Below are 22,050 nucleotides of genomic sequence, written 5' to 3' on the forward strand. Positions count from 1 at the left end.
CAGCACCCAGCAGGAGACCAGCCAGTGGGAGGCAAGCAGTATAGAACAGATGAATGTGGAAACGACTGTGCTCTCTTTTCCTGCCCCCGTGGAATGAGTCCACCTGCCATGCCAGAGGATTCCGCAGTTCCAGGGCATGTGACACACACGTGCCCGAGAGAAGCCACACATGAGCCTGGAGGGGCCTAAGAGAGCACAGAATGTGTTCACATCCCTCCTTCCTCTCTGACTCACCAGCCCTGATGTGACTCCCACAGCCTGCCCCTCCAGGATGTAGCCTTATCTCTCCCTTTGTGCCATTTCGTGTCTGTCCAGGCTGTGTGTGCATCCACTCACCTCCACTGGGATTTGCAACATCCTCCCAGTACCTGCAGAATCCATTTTGTACCCTGTCTTACCTTTCTTTTGTATCACAGTGCCCTGTGCACATCGAGATCCTGAGACTGAAGCTGAAAAACGAAAACTATAGACCTTCATTTCGAAGTTGTAAGTTGCTTCCTAAGAGTGCAGACTTGAATTTACCGAGGGCTGACGCCCCTTAGTTCTGGGAACACCATCTGTACAGGCAGCTGAGTTTTGCCGTTGTGGACATGTCCCCACCTCTTAAGGAGTTCTTATGCTGAGAAGTACCCCCAAGGCAGAGACTTTAGACTAGAAGTTTGCATGGATTGACAGTAGAGACGAGGCCCGCCCGGCATCTCAGAGTTCAGCTCTCAGACGTGCTGCTTCTTTGGAAGAAATGTATTTTGTTTTGGTGGTGGTGGTGGTTTGCTGCAATTTGGACATTTGAAAAGAAGCATCCCTCTCAGACCCGGATTGGGCCACCAAGGACTCAGTGTGCTCTTTCTCCTTCAAGTGGTTTGCAGGAGAGGCAGAGCTGCAATGCAGCAAGACCTGTAGGCCAGCTGCCATACACACTGATTGTGACTGACCCCACCCTGAGAGAAACAGAAACTGATTTGAGCTGAGCCCTGCCCAACCTGGACTGGACTTGGTAAGCCCCATCCTGGACTCATGCCAGAACGCATTACCCAGAAGGTCCAGACATGTAACTGACTGCCTGCGCCCAGAGGGACAAAGGCCCTCCCTATGGCTGGGGACAGGTGTTCCCTGAAGGCACTGACAGGCCTTTCTCCTGTACATCCCCTGGAGAAAAGGACTTGGGCTGGCATTAGAATGAGCAGGGGGGCTCCGCCCATCTGTCCGTGGAACACCGGAGGGCTGGGAAGAGGAGACGTGATGTTTAATTCTAGGTGTCAGCTTGGCTGGGATACCAGATGCCCAGAGAGCCGGTAAGGCATTATTTCTGGGTATATCTGTGAGGGTGTTTCTGGAAGAGATTGGCATTTGAATCACTGGACTGAGTAAGGAATATTCACCTTCACCCAGTGGGGGCAGACACCATTCAATTGATTGAGGGCCTTGATAGAAAAAAGGCAGAGGAAAAGAGAATTTGCATGCAGGCGCTCTCGCTCTCGCGCGTGCTCTCTCTCTCTCTCTCTCTCCCCCCCCTCCCCCTCCCTCTCCTCCCCTCCCCCCTCCCTCTCCCTCCCTCCCTCCCTCCCTCCTGCAGCTGGGACACCCATCTTCTCCTACCCTTGGACATTAGATCCAGGCGTTGGATTATATAACTTGTACCAGCAGCACCCCCAGCCCCAGGTTCTCAGGCCTTCAAACTTGGACTGAGTTACGCCACCAGCTTCCCTGGTTCTGTAGCTTGCAGAAGGCACATGGTGGGGTTTTTCAGCTTCCATAATCACAGGAGCCAATTCCCATAATAAAGCTCATCTGTCCATCCCCTAACTATGCTCATGGTTCTGTTTCTCCATTCTAGGCTGTGGTTTGCTGCCACGTTGAACAAGACTTTATGGAAGATTCTGGAATAATAGAAGGGATCTACAACATAGATACCACCAGTGGTTACCTCTGAAGGTGGCTATGCTCAGAACACCTGGGCCTGGGAGGGAAAGGGCTGTCTCAGAGGCAGGCGTGTCTCCTCCATCAGTTAGGGTTATGAGAGGCAGGCGTGTCTCCTCCATTAGGGTTATGAGGAAATGCACTTTTCCATTGCTTTTTGTTCTATCAAGGCCCTTGACCGATTGGATGGTGTCTGCCCCCGTGGGGTGAAGGTGATTATTCCTTACTCAGTCTGGTAATTCAAATGCCAGTCTCTGAGGATCCCTGATTAATGGAGGAGACATGCCTGTTTCTGATATACTCCTTTCCCTCCCAGGCCCAGGTGCTGTGAGCACAGCCACCTCCAGAGGTAACCACTGGTGGTGCACTATGTTGTGGATCCTTTCCGTTATACCAGAACCTTCCATAACATCTTGCTAAGCATTGCAGCAAACCAAAGCCTAGAATGGAGAAGTTGAATTTGGGTGCTAGTGGCAGGAGAATGGGAACATTGGTGCTGGGAAGCTGCCAACAGACACTTTCCACTGGCCAAGGCTGGCACCCCCTCTATAGTTGAAAACTTGAGCCAAGAGGCTGAGATAGAGTGAATGGGGAACCTGAGGTCCTTTCTAATATTGGGGATCTGGGATTCTGCGAAGACCAGGGACAGTGTGAGACATTCAAGGGCTGATCCCTGAGGGAGGAGGGTGCTGCATGCTACAGTGCTCTCTCTTCCACATCGGTATCTTCATCGCCAACTTGGAGGATGGCACAGAAGGCAGGCTTGGCCTTCTGGCAGATGTCATAAACCAATGAGGAATGAAGGGTATTTCCTGACAGAATCTAGATTCAGACAATTTGAAAGAAGGGGAATTATGATCAAAATAAGCCCCAACTTAAAAGAGTCTGGTGGAACCTGAGGGGTGAGAGTTCAGTAGAGGGGGCAGACAGTTGGATTTGCTGGTAGGAGCTCTGTTCAGTGGGACTCTTTCCACTTATTCCAGCTCAAGTGTGCATAAGCCAAAAGATCATGGTTTGGCTCACATAACTGGAAAGTATTAATGTGTTAACTTCAGGCATGGCTGGACCTAAGTGCTAAAGCAACATTGTCAGGCCTCTGGTTCTCTCTCATGTGTCCATACTGCTCGTCTCTGCTTGGTTTTGTTCTTGCTGAAGCCTCTTTTCTATAAAAACGTGACTGTCAGTCGCCCAAGACTTATATCCGCCCTCCTCAGCAACCTTAGTAGAAAGAAACTTCTGTCCCCCAATATAGACGTGAAACCCCAGGGAAGACTGGTCCTGCGAAGATTGTCCTCCTACCGTCTCGACCAATCACTGTGGCTAGCGGGTGTTGCATGTCCTGCCATAGTGGCTGGACCCACACCATTGCCCCCTTTCCTGTCTTTGGTGAGGGGGCACCACGATTGACCAACCTAGGAGGAATGGAGGGCACGGGGCTGGTTCTCTCAGAGAATGGTGCTGGCTGGCTGGCTGACAAGAACAACATGTCCACCATGGTGTCTAATGCTGACTGGATCCATTTGACCATTTGTCTGGTCTCTGCCACATCCCAGGGCCAAGAAGCTGCTGCACTGTGAGCTCTGGATAAATGTTTTTCAGGTGATGAGTGAACTTCCTTCTCCGTGGACCTTAGCAGGAGATGACGTCTCCTCTTCTCTTGAATGGGGATGATAATCTGTCTACTTACTTCACAATGTTGAGGTGTAGCTCAGTCAAGTCATGAGGCAGACAGGCTGAATGAAGCACATCAATCCTCCCAATGCCCGGGACGAGGGGGAAGCAGCCAGTGCCACCTCATGATGCTGGCTGGGAGGGTTGGGCCACGCTAGGGAAAACCAGAAGTTGTGTTGCTCTGTGTCCCCTTGCCCGTTGCCCCAACTTCCCACCATACCTGCTTCCTCCAGGACACCTGGGTTTCATCCACCCAGAAAACATAGGTTCTGTGACAGGATGTTTCCTCCCTCTTGCCAGGCATGGCTGGGAATGGAAGCAGTGGTGCTGAAGAATATTCCAGGCCCACTCTGTCTTCATCCCTGGAGATCTCCTCCCTAGCATTGATTGAGCAACTCCATCCATTGCTGACTAATTGGTGGGTGGGAGTAGAATGAGGGTATAGACACTCCCCAAGTAAAGTCATCCCCTGCTCCTGGGAGGGGTGGCCTGATATGTGGAGATGTCATTTCTCCCTCAATTCATCAATCACTTCACTATAGTCCAGTAAAGAGTCCAGTTTTAGAAACTTACTCTGAAACATGTGAGAAGGGATAAAGGTCCACAGATGCCTAAGCCAAAGAAATGTAGGCAGGAAGCTTGCTCTTCCAGATACTCCGGTACTCTCTAAAGGTGCTGTTGTTGTCTTAAGCAGTATGATGACAGTGAACCAATAGACAACACACTGACAGCATGGAGAGGGGAGATACCTGGCTGGAGGAGAGCTTCGTCTATGATAAAAGGTGCATCACGAGTCAGTGGGAAAGAGTTGCTGTTCTTGTTGGAAAAACTCTTTCTTACTATATGGAGAAAAACAATGTGATCCCATATAAGGTGGATGCTCAGATGTTGGATTAAAGAATCATTCACTGATTCTTTTTTAATCATTATACTTTAAGTTCTAGGGTACATATGCACAACGTGCAGATTTGTTACATAGGTATACATGTGCCATGTTGGTTTGCTGCACCCATCAATTCATGATTTACGTTAGGTATGTCTCCTGTTGCTGTCCCTTGCCCAACCTCCCACCCCCTGACAGGCCCTGGTGTGTGGTGTTCCCTGCCCTGTGTCCATGTGTTCTCATTGTTCAGTTCCCACCCATGAGCGAGAATATGCAGTGTTTGGTTTTCTGTCCTTGTAATAGTTTGCTGAGAATGATGGTTTCCAGCTTCATCCATGTCCCTGCAAAGGACATGAACTCGTCCTTTTTATGGCTGCATAGTATTCCATGGTGTATATGTGCCACACTTTCTTAATCTAGTCTATCACTGATGGACATTTGGGTTGATTCCAAGTCTTTGCTATTGTGAACAGTGCCACAATAAACATACGTGTGCACGTGTCTTTATAGTGGCATGATTTATAATCCTTTGGGTATATACCCAGTAATGGGATCGCTGTGTCAAATGGTATTTCTAGTTCTAGATCCTTGAGAAATTGCCACACTGTCTTCCACAATGGGTGAACTAATTTACGCTCCCACCAACAGTGTAAAAGCATTCCTATTTCTCCACATCCTCTCCAGCATCTGTTGTTTCCTGACTTTTTAATGATCGCCATTCTAACTGGCGTGAAATGGTATCTCATTGTGGTTTTGATTTGCATTTCTCTGATGGCCAGTGATGATGAGCATTTTTTCATGTGTCTGTTGGCTGCATAAATGTCTTCTTTTGAGAAGTGTCTGTTCATATTCTTTGCCCACTTTTTGGTGGGGTCGTTTGTTTCTTGTAAATTTGTATAAGTTCTTTGTAGATTCTGGATATCAGCCCTTTGTCAGATGGGTAGATTGCAAAACTTTTCTCTCATTCTGTAGGTTGCCTGTTCACTCTGATGATAGTTTCTTTTGCTGTGCAGAAGCTCTTTAATTTAATTAGATCCCATTTGTCTATTTTGGCTTTTGTTGCCATTGCTTTTGGTGTTTTAGTCATGCAGTCCTTGTCCATGCCTATGTCCTGAATGGTATTGTCTAGGTTTTCTTCTAGGGTTTTTATGGTTTTAGGTCTTACATTTAGGTCTTTAATCCATCTTGAGTTAATTTTTGTATATAGTGTAAGGAAGGGATCCAGTTTCACCTTTCTACATATGGCTAACCAGTTTTCCCAGCACCATTTATTAAACAGGGAATCATTTCCCCATTACTTGTTTTTGTCAGGTTTGTCAAAGATCAGATGGTTGTAGATGTATGGTATTATTTCTGAGGCCTCTGTTCTCTTCCATTGGTCTATATCTCTGTTTTGGTACCAGTATCATGTGGTTTGGGTTACTGTAGCCTTGTAGTATAGTTTGAAGTCAGGTACTGTGATGCCTCCAGCTTTGTTCTTTTTTCTTAGGATTGTCTTGGCTGTGCAGGCTCTTTTTTGGTTCCATATGAACTTTAAAGTAGTTGTTTCCAATTCTGTGAAGAAAGTCATTGGTAGCTTGATGGGGATGGCATTGAATCTATAAATTACCTTAGCAGTATGGTCATTGTCACGATATTGATTCTTGCTATCCATGAGCATGGAATGTTTTTCCATTTGTTTGTGTCCTCTTTTATTTCGTTGAGCAGTGGTTTGTAGTTCTCCTTGAAGAGGTCCTTCACATCCCTTGTAAGTTGGATTCCTAGGTATTTTATTCTCTTTGTAGCAATTGTGAATGGGAGTTCACTTAACGATTTGGCACTCTGTCTGTTATTGGTGTATAGGAATGCTTGTGATTTTTGCACATTGATTTTGTATCCTGAGATTTTGCTAAAGTTGCTTATCAGCTTAAGGAGATTTTGGGCTGAGATGATGGGGTTTTCTAAATATACAATCATGTCATCTGCAAACGGGGACAGTCTGACTTTCTCTTTTCCTAATGGAATACTCTATTTTTTTCGTTGCCTGATTGCCCTGGCCAGAACTTCCAACACTATGTTGAATAAGAGTGGTGAGAGAGGGCATCTTGTCTTGTGCCGGTTTTCAAAGAGAGTGCTTCCAGTTTTTGCCCATTCAGTATGATACTGGCTGTGGGTTTGTCATAAATGGCTCTTATTATTTTGAGATATGTTCCATCAATACCTAGTGTATTGAGAGTTTTTAGCATGAAGGGCTGTTGAATTTTGTCAAAGGCCTTTTCTGCATCTGTTGAGATAATCATGCGGTTTTTGTTGTTGGTTCTGTTTATGTAATGGATTATGTTTATTGATTTGTGTATGTTGAGCCAACCTTGCATCCCAGGGATGAAGCCAACTTGATCGTGGTGGATAAGCTTTTTGATGTGCTGCTGGATTCGGTTTGCCAGTATTTTATTGAGGATTTTTGCATCGATGTTCATCAGGGATGTTGATCTAAAATTCTGTTTTTTTGTTGTTGTGTTTCTGCCAGGCTTTGGTGTCAGGATGATGCTGGCCTCATAAAATGAGTTAGGGAGGATTCCCTCTTTTTCTATTGATTGGAACAGTTTCAGAAGGAATGGTACCAGCTCCTCTTTGTGCCTCTGGTAGAATTCGGCTGTAAATCCATCTGGTCCTGGATTTTTTTTGTTTTGTAGGCTATTAATTATTGCCTCCGTTTCACAACCAGTTATTGGCCTATTCGGAGATTCAACTTCTTCCTGGTTTAGTCTTGGGAGGGTGTATGTGTCCAGGAATTTATCCATTTCTTCTCGATTTTCTAGTTTATTTGCATAGAGGTGTTTATAGTATTCTCTGATGGTAGTTTGTATTTCTATGGGATTGGTGGTGATATCCCATTTATCATTTTTTATTGCATATATTTGATTCTTCTCTCTTCTTTATTAGTCTTGCTAACAGTCTATTTTGTTGATCTTTTCAAAAATCAGCTCCTGGATTCATTGATTTTTTGAAGGGGTTTTCGTATCTCTAACTCCTTCTTTTCTGCTCTGATCTTAGTTATTTCTTGTCTTCTGCTAACGTTTGAATTTATTTGCTCTTGCTTCTCTAGTTCTTTTAATTGTGATATTAGGGTGTCAATTTTAGATCCTTCCTGCTTTCTCTTGTGGGCATTTAGTGCTATAAATTTCCCTCAACACAGTGCTTTAAATGTGTCCCAGAGATTCTGGTATGTTGTGTGTTTGTTCTCATTGGTTTCAAAGAACATCTTTATTTCTGCCTTCATTTTGTTATTTACCCAGTAGTCATTCAGGAGCAGGTTGTTCAGTTTCCATGTAGTTGTGCAGTTTTGAGTGAGTTTCTTAATCCTGAGTTCTAATTTGATTGCACTGTGGTCTGACAGACAGTTTGTTGTGATTTCTGTTCTTTTACATTTGCTGAGGAATGTTTTACTCCCAATTATGTGGTCAATTTTAGAATAAGTGTGATGTGGTGCTGAGAAGAATGTATATTCTGTTGATTTGGGGTGGAGAGGTCTGTAGATGTCTATTAGGTCCGATTGGTGCAAAGCTGAGTTCAATTCCTGGATATCCTTGTTAACCTTCTGTCTCATTGATCTGCCTAATATTGACAGTGGAGTGTTAAAGTCCCCCATTATTATTGTGTGGGAGTCTATGTCTCTTTGTAGGTCTCTAAGGACTTGCTTTATGAATCTGTGTGCTCCTGTATTGGGTGCCTATATATTTAGGATAGTTAGCTCTTCTTGTTGAATTGATCCCTTTACTGTTATGTAATGGCCTTCTTTGTCTTTTTTGATTTTTGTTGGCTTAAAGTCTGTTTTATCAGAGACTAGGATTGCAACCCCTGCTTTTTTTTTTTTTTTTTTTTTTTTTTTGCTTTCCATTTGCTTGGTAGATCTTCCTCCATCCCTTTATTTTGAGCCTATATGTGTCTCTGCACATGAGATGGGTCTCCTGAATACAGCACACTGATGGGTCTTGACTCTTTATCCAATTTGCCAGTCTGTGTCTTTTAACTGGAGCATTTAGCCCATTTACATTTAAGGTTAATATTGTTATGTGTGGATTTGATCCTGTCATTATGATATTAGCTGGTTATTTTGCTCGTTAGTTGATACAGTTTCTCCCTAGCATTGATGGTCTTTACAATTTGGCATGTTTTTGCAGTGGCTGGTACCGGTTGTTCCTTTCCATGTTTAGTGCTTCCTTCAGGAGCTCTTGTAAGGCAGGCCTGGTGGTGACAAAATCTCTCAGCATTTGCTTGACTGTAAAGGATTTTATTTATCCTTCACTTACAAAGCTTAGTTTGGCTAGACATGAAATTCTGGGTTGAAAATTATTTTCTTTAAGAATGTTGAATATTGGCCCCCACTCTCTTCTGGCTTACAGAGTTTCTGCCACAAGATCCACTGTTTGTCTGACGGGCTTCCCTTTGTGGATAACCCGACCTTTCTCTCTGGCTGCCCTTAACATATTTTCCTTCAATTCAGCCTTGGTGAATCTGACAATTTCGTGTTTTGGGATTGCTCTTCTCAAGGAGTATCTTTGTGGTGGTCTCTGTATTTCCTGAATTTGAATGTTGGCCTGCCTTGCTAGGTTGGGGAAGTTCTCCTGGATAATATCCTGAAGAGTGTTTTCCAACATGGTTCCATTCTCCCTGTTACTTTCAGGTACACCAATTAAACGTAGATTTGGTCTTTTCACATAGTCCCATATTACTTGGAGGCTTTATTCATTTCTTTTTACTCTTTTTTCTCTAAACTTCTCACTTCATTTCATTCATTTGATCTTCAATCACTGATACCCCTTCTTCCGCTTGATCAAATTGGCTATTGAAGCTTGTGTTTGCATCACGAAGTTCTCCTGCTGTGGTTTTCCACTCCATCAGGTCATTTATGGTCTTCTCTACACTGTTTATTCTAGTTAGCCATTTGTCTAACCTTTTTTCAAGGTTTTTAACTTCCGTGCGATGGGTTAGAACATGCTTCTTAATAGCTCAGAGAAGTTTGTTATTACCGACCTTCTGAAGCCTACTTCTGTCAACTCGTTAAAGTCATTCTCTGTCCAGTTTTGTTCCATTGCTGGTGAGTAGCTGTAATCCTTTGGAGGAGAAGAGGTGCTCTGGCTTTTGGAATTTTCAGCTTTTCTGCTCTGGTTCCTCCCCATCTTTGTGGTGTTATCTACCTTTGGTATTTGATGTTGGTGACCTATAGATGGGGTTTTGGTGTGGATGTCCTTTTTGTTGATGTTGATGCTATTCCTTTCTGTTTGTTAGTTTTCCTTCTAACAGTTAGGACCCTCAGTTGCAGGTCTGTTGGAGTTTGCTGGAGGTCCACTCCAGACCCTGTTTCCCTGGGTATCACCAGGGGAAGCTGCAGAACAGCAAATATTGCTGCCTGATCCTTCCTCTGGAAGCGCCATCCCAGAGTGGCATCCGCCTGTATGAGGTGTCTGTCAGCCCCTACTGGGAGGTGTCTCCCGGTCAGGCTACACGGGGGTCAGGGACCCACTTGAGGAGGCAGTCTCTCTGTTCTCAGAGCTCAAACGCCATGCTGGGAGAACCACTGCTGTCTTCAGAGCTGTCAGACAGGGACATTTAAGTCTGCAGAAGTTTCTGCTGCCTTTTGTTCAGCTGTGCCCTGCACACAGAGGTGGAGTCTATAGAGGCAGTAGGCCTTGCTGAGCTGCAGTGGGCTCTGCCCAGTTCGAGCTTCCTGGCTGCTTTGTTTACCTACTCAGGCCTCAGCAATGGCGGACATCCCTCCCTGTCCCCCAGCCCCTGCCAGGCTGCAGCCTCACAGGTCGATCTCTGACTGCTGCACTAGCAGAGAGCAAGGCTCCATGGGCATGGGACCCACTGAACCAGGCACAGAAGGGAATCTTCTGGTCTGCTGGTTGCTAAGACCATGGGAAAAGTACAGTATTTTGGTGGGATTGTACCATTTTTCCAGGTACAGTCTGTCACAGCTTCCCTTGGCTAGAATAGGGAAATCCCCTGCCCCTTGCACTTCCCAGGTGAGGCGATGCCCTGCACTGCTTCAGCTCGCCTCCATGGGCTGCACCCACTGTCCAACCAGTCCCAGTGAGGTGAACAACGTACCTCAGTTGGAAATGCAGAAATCACCCGTCTTCTCATCGATCTTGCTGGGAGCTACAGACCGGAGCTGTTCCTGTTTGGCCATCTTGGAAGCGACTTATTGATTCTTTAATCCAAGAATCATTCATTGATTCTTTAATCTATGATCTGAGCATCCAGCTTATATGGGATCGTTTTTCACATTGACCACCGTGAATGGCCAGATTATAACATGTTAGAAAACAAAACACATAGGGGAACATCCCAAAGGGAGTAAAAGATTTCTTAGACAAAATTTCAAAGCAGAAACCATAAGGCAGAAAAAAGGGAGGGGATTTCATGATGTTAAAATCAAATAGATCTGTTCCAAATGACACATGGCAAAACGAGAGAAGTTATGTGTAGTCTTATACTGACAAGAGATTAGTAGCCTCAATATACAAGGAACTCCTGAAAATTAACAAGGAAAATAAATGGACAAAGGACACAAGCCGGCAGTTTTTGGGAGAGGAAACCCCAAAAGCCAGGAAGCGTATGAGGAGGTGGCCAAGATCATTAGTACAGAAATACACATTATAACAATAAGATATATAAGGAAATAGTTCTCCAAAAGAGATATACAGATCATCAATGAGCACACAAAAAGGTGCTGAGCATCACCCAGAATAAGGGAAATGCAGACGAAAACTACCGTGAGATAGCACTTCATACCCACTAGAACAGCTACTATCAAGAAAACTCAAAAATACCAAGTGTTGGTGTGGAGTGAGACATTAGACCCTTGTGCACTGCCGGTAGGTATGTAAAATGGTGCAGCCACTGTGGACAACAACATGACCATTCCTAAAAAAAATTCAAATAGAATTACCATATGACCAAGAATTTCCACTTCTGGACGTATTCCCAAAAGGATTGAAAGCAGGATGTCAAAGAGATATTCTGTATCCAAGTTCATAGCAGCAGCATTTACAGAACCAAAAGGTGGAAGCAAGTGTCCAATGGACGAATGCGTGAGCAAAGCACGGTCTATACGTGCAATGAAACATGATTTGGCCTTAAAAAGGGAGAGAATTCTGTGACAGGCTACATCAGGGATGAACCTTGAGAGCTTTATGCTAGGTGGAATAAGCCAGGCACAAAAAGACAGGATTCCACTTACATGTGATACCTACAATAATCAAATTCATAGAAATAGAAAATAGAATGATTGCCAAGGGCTGGGCAAAAACAGAATGGGAGGTTAGTATCTAATTGGACACAGTGTTTCAGTTCACAAAAGTAGAGTTCTTGAGATGGATGATGGTAATGGTTGCACAACAATGTGAATGTATTTGATACCACTAAAGTGTACAATTAAGAATGGTTAAGATGGGAAATTTTACCTTATGTGTGCTTTACTACAGTTTGAACCAGATACAACCTTACACGCTCAGTAGGCAAAATTCTCAGCTGAACCCCAATAGGCAAGCCCTTCTGTAACACTCTCCTGGTAAGTGTGCTTCTAATCAATAGAGTCTAACAAAAGTGATGAAGTGCCATGTGGAAGAGGGGAAAGGAATTTGCCGATGTACTTCAAGTCCCTGATCAGTTGACATTAAATTAATAAAAAAGGACATCATCCAGGGTGCATCCAATCAGGTGAGCCCTTTAAAAAAGGATGTAAAGGTATGAGACTCTCTCCTGCTGACCTTGAAGAAGCAAGTCTCCTTGAGTTCTACAACCACTCGGAGATGAAGTCCGCCAGCGACCTGAGGCAGCCTGGAATCAATCTTTCCCCAGGGGAGCCTCTGATGAGAATGCAGCCTGGCCAACACCTGATTACAGTCTGAGCAGAGGACCCAGCTACACCGAAGGCAGAATCCTGGCCCACAGAAAATGGGAGATGAAAAGTACATGGTATTTTAAGCCACACAATTTGTGTTAACTCGTTCTGCAGCCGTAGAAAACAAATGCAGTCTATTAGGCAAAACTTAGCTGGGAAAATACAAGCATTGGAGCTGGGCACAGAGATACACGCCTGTCATCCCAGCTACTCAGGAGGCTCAGGTGAAAGGATCCCGTGAGCCCAGGAGTTTGGGGCTGCAGTGAGCTATGATTGCACCTGTAAATAGCCAGGGCAACAAGTGAGACCCTGTCTCAAAAAAAAAAAAAAAATGTTTATGTTGGGTGGGAAAGTGGGGAAGTCAGTAAGGGCACTGCTTGTGGAGTGTAGACCAGAGCCACCATTGTGGAAGGATTTTGGTCAATAGCATGCATCCCTTCCACCCCTGCTATACCACTTCCAGGTAGAGATGTAAAAGATAAGTGACACAGATTCATCGAACATGCACACGAAGACGTCCACTGCAGGGTTTTTTGTGGTAGTGTGGGGATGGGGGCTGTGGGAGGCACCCTAGGGGTCTACCCTGGGGAGAATGGGGAGGCAAAATGGGAATGGTCCACACCATGGAGAATTATGCAGCCACAAGGAAAGATGAAATGCACACGTAGCCACAAGGATGGGCCTGAACACAGGGCTGAGTTTAAAAAGGAGGAAGCAACTTGGGAACCCAAACATGACCATTTGCAGAAATTAAACACATAAGGACAGTATCTGTTTTGCAAGAGCATTTGAAAAGCACAGGACTCTGGGGAGCGTGTTGCCCATGCAGGGGAAGGGAATGGTAGTGAGTGTGGAGAGAAAAGAATACATAAAACAGCAGTTTTATTGGACCAATGATAATTCACTGAGGAGTTTAGCTCAAATTGAGAGTAAAATTAATGGCTCCTGGATCCGGGGCGGCTGCAGAGGCAGCGATGTCCGGGCCTTTGTGCGGCGGGGGTGAGGTCACCCATGCAGGTGGGGAAAGAGTAAATGCCAATGAAGCAAGTGTGTGTGGTACAGAGAGAGCAATAAAGGAGAGATTAATTTGGCCTAAGAGGGACATCTGCATTTATATTACTCATGAGTTTCCACTGTGAGCCACAGAAAGCCCAGCTCAAATTGATTTTTTCTTTTTACAAAGAGAATGTGTTGACTCCAGTGACTAAAAAGTCCTGGCTGACTCCATCGGGTGGGAAAGATGGTTCCCACCAGGGCCGGGCGTGTTCTCGCAGCGAGGAAACCAGAACTGTGGACCTCCCTTTCTCAGAGGTTTCCTCAAAAGCCCCAGGGCCCCAAAAGCCTTTGGCCAGAAAGAGTGACATGCCTGAACTAATCCCCAGGGCCAGGCCCGGGTCACATCACCTGCAGACAGCAAGGTCATCCAGCATAGGCTTGGCATGAGCACAAGCTCGTGGAGGGACGTCTTTGGGAATGAAGCTGGAGAAGCAGGAAGTGAGGTTCCATGGCTGCCCAGCTCAGGCATGACCTTCGCTGCCACTCCCTCAACGTGTTGGCTAGCGGTGGATGGAGGAGAGCCCTGGAGCATTTCCTCCTAGAAAGAATAATGCCTCCAGAAGTGCCTCCCTCTAGGTCCCTCTCACGGCCAAAAAGTCCCTTTCCCAGAGAGAAAGGAGGCTCAAGGGCTCAGCGTGTTCTCAACACAAATGACTGTGGGAAGAGCCCTTGTGGGGGCCTGGATCATTGCAAGAAGGAGCTCATGTGGATGCAAATCTATATAATCGGTTGCCAAAAAAGTACTGAGCCGGCCTGTTTTCATCCTCCACCAGGAGGCCTGCAGAGGACAGAATGTCCACACTGTCTCTACAGAAACCCTTTCCGGCCTAGCCCCAGGGCCTGGGGGTTCTCTAGCACTTAACCGCCAGCCTTCCTGCCCTGCCCGGCACAGGAGCAGCCAGTGGGTGGCTGCCGTCATTGTCTTCACGGGCACTGGGGGCGATGCTGGGCTGGGTAGGGCTGTGTGGACTGAGGGCAGTGTGGGTTCTGAGGGTCAGGGAATGGCCTTCCTTTATGCACTCCCACAACACCTCCCCCAAACCACTCTTCCTGCTGCCTGGGGTTTTGAACACAGTCCTGGCCTCTTTCTGGCAGTGGCAGGCAGTGTGGTTTTGGAATCACCAGCCTGCCACAGGAGGCAGAGCTCCCACTGTGCCGGCAAAGAATAAGCACTGTTCTTTTCCCCATAGTGGGGCTGCCCGGTACTGGTCTGTACCTGTCTCTCTGGAGCAGGAAGTCGAACAGAGGGAAATGTGTGGATTGGTTAGAGTGCCTTCAGCTACGAGAAACAGAACACCCAACTCAAAGGGTCTTAAAACAGTGAAGATGTGTCTCCTGTGCCAAGCAGTGCAGAGGTAGGACAGCTCAGGGCTGATTAGATCAGTGCCACAGCGACCCAACCGGGACCCAGGTTTATTCCACCTTTCCATGCTGCCCTCTTCAATGGGACAGTCTGTTTTCAGGCCAGCTTTCCTCATAATCACAAGCCAGCTGCCGCAGTTCCAGGCACCACCTCCAGATATGACAACATCCGGCAGAGGAAGCTCTCTCTTCCTGGATCCATCTTTTAAAGAGTAAGGGAACTTTTCCCAGAATTTCACCCAGCAGCTCTATCATCATGCCTCACTGGCCAGAATTGCATCACAGACCTATCCTTAGCCAGTATTTGACAGAGGAAACAGGAAAGCCCTGACTGGCTTGGAGGGCATGGACTACCCCAATAGCACAGGGTTCGGACACTCCTGCAGATGCTCCAACAGCCTCCACCACACCAGAAGACAGAGGCCCTTCCCAGTTGGAGATCAGCTTTATTCACCATTGAGGATGTGATGTTTGGAGCTGTAGGGGCCATCTTGCAGCAATGGGTGAAAATCAAGAACATCTCAGACTTGCCAACCTCGTGCTTTGCCTTTATTGGGCCGTGAGACTATCCTGGGACCACGTAGGTTTGTTACATGAGTAAAATTAACTCCTGTTCAGTGAGCTTACAGCCCAACTGACACAGAGCTCAGTTGTTTTGAGCAGTGGAGGGAGAGGAAAGGCTCCAATGGCAGCCATTCTCCTTTGGGTTCCCATCCTTTGTGATGAGAAATCCTCGTAAAATTAACCCACCAGGACACTGAGATGGCCAAGTTTCTGCTGACCTTCCATGTGTCCTTGCAAACTTGAGAGAAAACTGGACCCTGGGCAAAATGATGAAATTAGAGAGTCCCTGAACCCTTCTCCTTCTCACCAGAAAACTCCACCCATCACCCAAATTCCCAGAGGACATTGGATTGGATCAGTCATAATTGCAAATAACAAAGACTCAGAAACCTGACAAGAAGGTCTTAAGCAAACATGGTTTGGGGTCTTTCTTTTCCATGAGTAATGAGAAACCCAAAGGCCAGGACCCATCATGGTCCCACTGCTGCTGTTGGGGTGAGGCTATAGGGGACCAGGGTCCTTCCAGCTCCCTACTTTGACACCCTCAGCCAGTGCCTTCATCCTCAGGGTCACAAATACCTGCTGCTACACCTTCAGGCAGAGTTTCATGCCCCAGGGAGGAATGTAGGGAAGGGGAAAGGTACAGTGAAGAGCCACCAGGTCCAACAGGAAAGCAGTAGCTGTCGTGGAAGCCCCACTCTGAGGATGCCTATCATGGGCTGTGCTGTGTTGTGTAACCACTTTTGGCTTTGAGGGAGAGGAAGGGGAGAATGGCTGTGGGCTGGACAGCTAGCTGCATGGGTCACCAGGTGTGGAGTCAAGAGACCTGGGACTCAACCCCACACTGCTTCCTGCTGCCTTCAGTAACCCCAGGTCATAGCTGCAGCCTCAGCAGCCTCTCCTGCTTGGCACAAAGTGGGGGAAGAGAACTGCCTCCATGAGGGTCCCTGAAGGCTGGGTGTTCTCTTGGCCTTCTCCCCATCTGGGGCAGTGGGTCCTAGGGCAAGCATGGGAATGGGAAGGGTGGCTTATTCAAGGCTCTTCTGATGCCAAGTGATAGAAATTGATTCAACTCATCTATAGGGAAAAAGGGCAGGTGATAATTGATTTATTTCACACCCAATGGGCACGAGGAGCAGTCAGACCTCAGGAAGGACCTGACCTCAAGCTAGCAAGCCCTGGGAGACAGAGGCAGCTGCTCCTTCTGGCTCCCCTGGCCCCAGAGTTGCCTGCCTCTGCTGTTCTCCCCTCACTCACTATACCTTCTTTCCCTCTGGATGGAAAGGGGTTTCTCAGCCCCACAGCTTCTGCATTCCCATGGACAATGGGCTGCCGGCCTCTCTGAATTCGTATTTCACATTCCTAGGAGAGACTGTCTGATGATCCAGCTCACCCTGGTGTGTCTCTTGTCCAGTCAATCCAGCCACAGAGAAGTTCCCAGAAAAGAGGGGCTGGATGAGGCTGACCAGCACACCTCAACATTGACTCCAGGGAAGAAAGAGAAGCAGAGGCAGGAGGGTCCTCTTGGAGATCTGGGGGAAGGAGAGACAGGGCATTTCTTTAGGACCTGCCTCAAAGACCAGTGGGAAGAGACAGCTGGGTGAGGACAGGCTTTAGGTACTCTCCTGTGTCCAGATCAAATACGGCTTTAACCCCTGTCTGATCATTGCAAATCTTTATTTTGCAAATAGCAGAAAATCCCATTCAAATGGTTTGACCAAAAAAAGAGAATGTGTGGACCCACCTCACTGAAAAGCCAGAGCCAGGAGGGACTCAGGCATGGTTCGATCCAGAGGTTCAACATTTACTTGCAATATTTTCTCTGCAAGTTTCATTTTGTTTCTGTTTCCATTTCTCTACAAGTCATTCATCTCTATTTCTTTGTAAGACAGTTTCATTTGAGGCTGGCTTTCCCCCTGTGGCACAAACAGCTGCTTTCTATCAGCATTTCAGTGAAGTCTTTAGATGGGCTCTGAGTGGCCCAGCTTTTCTCACATACCCCCTCCTGAACAAATCAACTCCTGTTGGGAGGGAAGGTAGTTTGCTAATTGGCTTGGTCAAGTCACATTCTCCCTTCTCCCCACCTTCAAGGAGGAAATCGACTTCTTTGGGGTCACGCCATCCCCCGGCAGATCTCTGGACTGTAATCAAGAAAAGGGAGAAAATGAAGCAAGTGTCCCCACACCAGTCATTTCCAAGACCTGGCCAGCTTGCAGAGAACAAGAAAACAGGTGCACGGGGCACTGGTATGTGGGCACCTGAAGAGGGGCCGCGAAGATGTAACAAGTCCTCATTTCCGGAACCCATGAATATGTTAGGTTACATGGCAAGGAGAAGTTAAGGGCCCACATGGGATTAAGGTTACTAATCAGCTAACCTCAATGTCAGGAGATTATCCTGAATTATTCAGGTGGGCTCCGTGCAATCACAAGCGTCCTTTCAATGTGCAAGAGGGAGGTAGGCGAGTCCGCGTGAGAGTGCACCGTATGAGAAAGTCTCGCAACAATTGCTGGCTTTGGAAATGGAAGGGGGCTGTGAGCCAGGGCAAGTGGGCAGCTCAGAGAAGCACAGAAACAGATTATTCTCCACAGTCTCCAGAAAGGCACGCAGCCCCGATGACACCTTGGCTGCGGCCCAGTGACACCTAGGTCAGAGTCTGACCTCCAGAACTGCAAAATCATAAATGTGTGGTGTTCTGAGCCACTAAGCTGGTGGTTAATTTGCTATAGCAGCAGTAAGAAACAAAGACATGGCATTCCAAGGGCAGGGCACTGCATGGCAGGAGTGACAGAGCGGTGCCCAGTGCAACAGTGTGTGACAGAAATACAACGTGCACTGCAGTGGGGATCTTAAGTATTCTAGTGGCCACATTAAGAAAGAAAAAGAGGCTGGGTGCGGTGGCTCATGCCTGTAATACCAGCAGTTTGAGAGGCCGAGGTGAGTGGATGACTTGAGGTTGGGAATTTGAGACCAGTCTGGCCAATACGGTGAAACCGTGTCTCTACTAAAAATACAAAAATTAGCCAGGAGTTATGGTGGGTGCCTGTAATCCCAGCTGCTCAGGAGGCTGAGGCAGGAGAATCACTTGAATCTGGGAGGCAGAGGTTGTAGTGAGCCAAGATTGCACCACTGCACGCCAGCCTGGGCAACACAGCGAGACTCCATGTCAAGAAAAGAAAGTAAGAGAGAGAAAGAAAAGAAAAGAAAGAAAAGAAAGATTAATTTCAATAATATGTTTTAACCCAATGTATTCAAAATACTATCATTTCAGTGTCTCATGAATATACAAAATATCAATAAGGTGTTTCCCATTCTTTTTAATCCCCAGTCTTTAGAATTCAGTGTGTATTTCACACTCACAGCACATCTCAGCATTTCTGAGCTCCTTTTCAGTGCTCATCAAGCACACGTGGTCAGTGGCTGCTGCCCTGGATGGCACAGGCCTAGTGATTGTACCTCTGGTTGTAAGGGTGGCAGTGGCCGGCATGAACCAGAACAAGGGTCTGTTTGTGACAGTGACAAGGAAACCGCTAACCCATGCTGATCTGTGTGTCCAGTTTTATTTCTCTCTTTTTTCTAATTTTTTATTTCCATACACACACCCTGCTTATATCAAGCTCTTTTCTAATCAGGGATCCTCAAATGACAGGAGTTGGCCTCTGATTGTGTTTGTGCATTTCAAAGCCCAGAGCGGTGACCTCAGCCAAGGTGGGCAGAATGGGCGCTGGAGAAGGGCATTAAGGCTGCCAGCTTTGTCGGGGAAATGGCATCTTAAGTGGGGACGAGTCCACTAATATTAGAATATGCACAAAGTAGGAGGGACATTTTTAAAGCCTATGCTTGGAACATTCTTTCTCTAAAGGATCAGGTGAGCTGGCTCAGAGCAGGGAGCCAACTGCTGAGCCAGGGTGAGAGGGCTTCGTATTTGGAGAGTGCAAAGAATACGGTTGCTTGGGCTTTGGATTCAGAGCATCAGAAACTCCAGGAGAAATGAGATCAGCTGAACAAGAAATGGGTTTGATGTTGCAGACCAAACGTGAACAGTGGGGAACAGGCTGAAAAACGAGGGGGAGGAGAACAGTCAGCAGCTTCCACGGCTTCTCCCAGATGGAGGGAAGTAGGACCAGCTCAGCGGACAGGCTGGAGGCTTATGATGGAAGGTGGTGGAGTACAGCTGTGCCAGGAGAGGAGGCAATGCTGGGGGCTGCTATGGGAGAGGGGGGCAGAGGGACAGTTGTGCTGCTGATGGGGTCACAAGAGTCACTTATGGCCTTGGGCCTTCAAGAACCAAGAGAAGCCCTCCCAGAGCCCAGCAACACAGCAAGCAGTGCTCACGGCTCCAGCCAGCAAGAGTTGGGGTAGCAGCCCCCACCCTCTCTCCCCACACTGGGGACAAAAGAGAACTGGAGAAGCCAGACAGAGGGAGCTGGTCAAGCCTTTCCAAAGGGCACAGCCCAGGTCTCCACCATTCTCTCCCCATATGTGTTCAACCCTTAAACACTTTGCTAAGCATTACAGGAGTTCCTTCTGCTAGAAGTGGCCAATCAAATGCCCCTGGCCTTGAATCTTGGTCCATGGCAACATTCCTTGCTTTTGGAGAAGGTGGGGGGTCCAGGAGCTAAGTGTAACCTTCAGCCAAGTCATATATCCTCTCACTAGACCTCACAATAATCATTCCAGGTGGTATCATTCTTACCCATTTTACAAAGGTGAGGTTGACCCTGTGTAATAGTCAGGGTAGGCTTGGTTATGCTGCTATAACACACAGTTCTAAACATCTCCTAACACAGTAGTTTACCTCTCACTCCCACTCATGGGGGTTGGTGAGGGAATCTGCTCCATGCAGGTCACTCAGGGATTCAGGCTGATTGAGGCTCTGCTCTCTGGAACAGCGGCCTCTGCCAACTCCCTGGCAGGGGAAGACACACATGGAGGTGCATACTGGCTCCTTTAGAATTTGGCACGATCCTCCCAACTAGAAAGGTGCTTAGAAGTCTGAGGAGCATCTGGGCTGTCTGAGGATCCCCCAGTCCCCTAGATTGGGAAGTGGGAGCGAGGCTTAACTGAAGCATGTCTAATGTCAAAGTCCTTGCTGCAAGCCCTGCCTTATGCAGCTTCCCTGCCAAACCACTGTGAAAACATGTGAGCTGTGTGGTAATGTGCAAATTCCAGGGGTGTCAACACCATGACCCCCAGGTACTCTCATACACTGCCTCCTTAGCCCGTCCCAGGCAAAGAAGGCTCTGCGAACCAGGGGCCCTGTGAGGCCAGGGGACAGTGGCCTCCCGCCCTTCTAGCCTGCTCACTGTGTCTCTGCTGAGTCCCATGGCTCTCAGCTGCCTTCAGGACCCCCAGTTCAAAGAGTCTTTTTCATCCCATGGAATCTGGAGCCTGGTCCTCCTCGTCCAAGGCAGCACCTGCCAGGTTCCTCACTGGCAGCAAGCAGCCTTGCTAACAGCCTTGCTAATCCGATAATTACCTGCTTCTAGCAGAGAAGCTGTTAATTGAAAACTCCACCCCCTCCTTTAACTGCCTGCCTGCCTCTGGCTGGCTAGGCTTCCCTGGGTTCTCTCCAGGCCCATAGCCCTTGGTTCTCTAACTTTGGTCTCCTGACTTCTTCCTGATCAATAAGGGTGTCTGGCTGCCTCTGCAGTGCTCGTTACTGGGGTTGCCAGGTGAGAATCCGGGGCTACACTCCCTACCCCGCAGCTAACGGCCTCTCTCCTGCCTGGCCCACTGTGGGAGGAAGGAAGGCACTTAAGGCCATTTGCCCCAGAAGTTAACGGGAAGGTACTGGGCCAGTGGGAAGATTCCACGGGGGTGGGGGGAGGGGAGAGGGGGGTGCAGATTTTACTGAAACCAAAGGCTGAACTGCTCCAGGTCAGAGCTGGCCAGAGGGGTCGGCTACCTGGAGGGGCTGCACCACTTCCTGGAAGGCTCCAGCCTGCCTCTAAGTCTCAGCCCTGCCCAGAGGATTTTCTGACCTCAGTCCTTTGAGTCTGGACACACAAGGGCTCAAGGTGGCCCTGACTTTGTTCACCACTTCCCTCCCAGACACATCACCAGATTCACCAGGCACAGATAGAATTTGGCAATGCCAACAATCTGAAGAGTGAAAAAAGTGAATTTCAGAAAAATGAGGTCAATATCCCATTTTCCAGTAAAAATCTATGAATGTTGTATACATGTGATTATAAACACCTTTTCTAAAAGGTCTGAGACAAAGCCCACCAAATTCTTAAGAGCGGCTACTTCTAGAGAGTGGGATAGGAGAGGGAGAGGGAGAAGGAGGACTCAATGGATCTTTATTGTTTGGATTATTTCACTAGAAAGGGAGCAGGCGAGCCTTAGTCCTCAATGGCCCTATGATCCTGGACAAGGCGCTTGGCCACTCTGAGCCTCAGTGCCTCATCTGTAAGATGGAGGCGTCTCCCACGTCCCCTTTTACTCTATATTAGGACGTGTGGTTGAATGCAACCTAAACCAACCCAGCTTGTATAAGAAAAGGGGAAGAGTTTCCCGGGACACAAGGATTTTTATGCATCCAGACCTTAGGCAGCAGAGAGAATCCTGGGGAGGGCTCTGCACCTCTCCTTACTGTGTGCCTGCTTCCTGTAAGGTCCTCTGAACAGGCTGCACCATGGTCAAGCCATTGTGACCCCTGTGACCCACATGTACAGGCCTCCTGGAGTCACAAGGCCTGTAG

The sequence above is a fragment of the Macaca fascicularis genome, chromosome 13 (genome assembly GCF_037993035.2).
Source record: "Macaca fascicularis isolate 582-1 chromosome 13, T2T-MFA8v1.1".
NCBI classification, from domain to species: domain Eukaryota; kingdom Metazoa; phylum Chordata; class Mammalia; order Primates; family Cercopithecidae; genus Macaca; species Macaca fascicularis.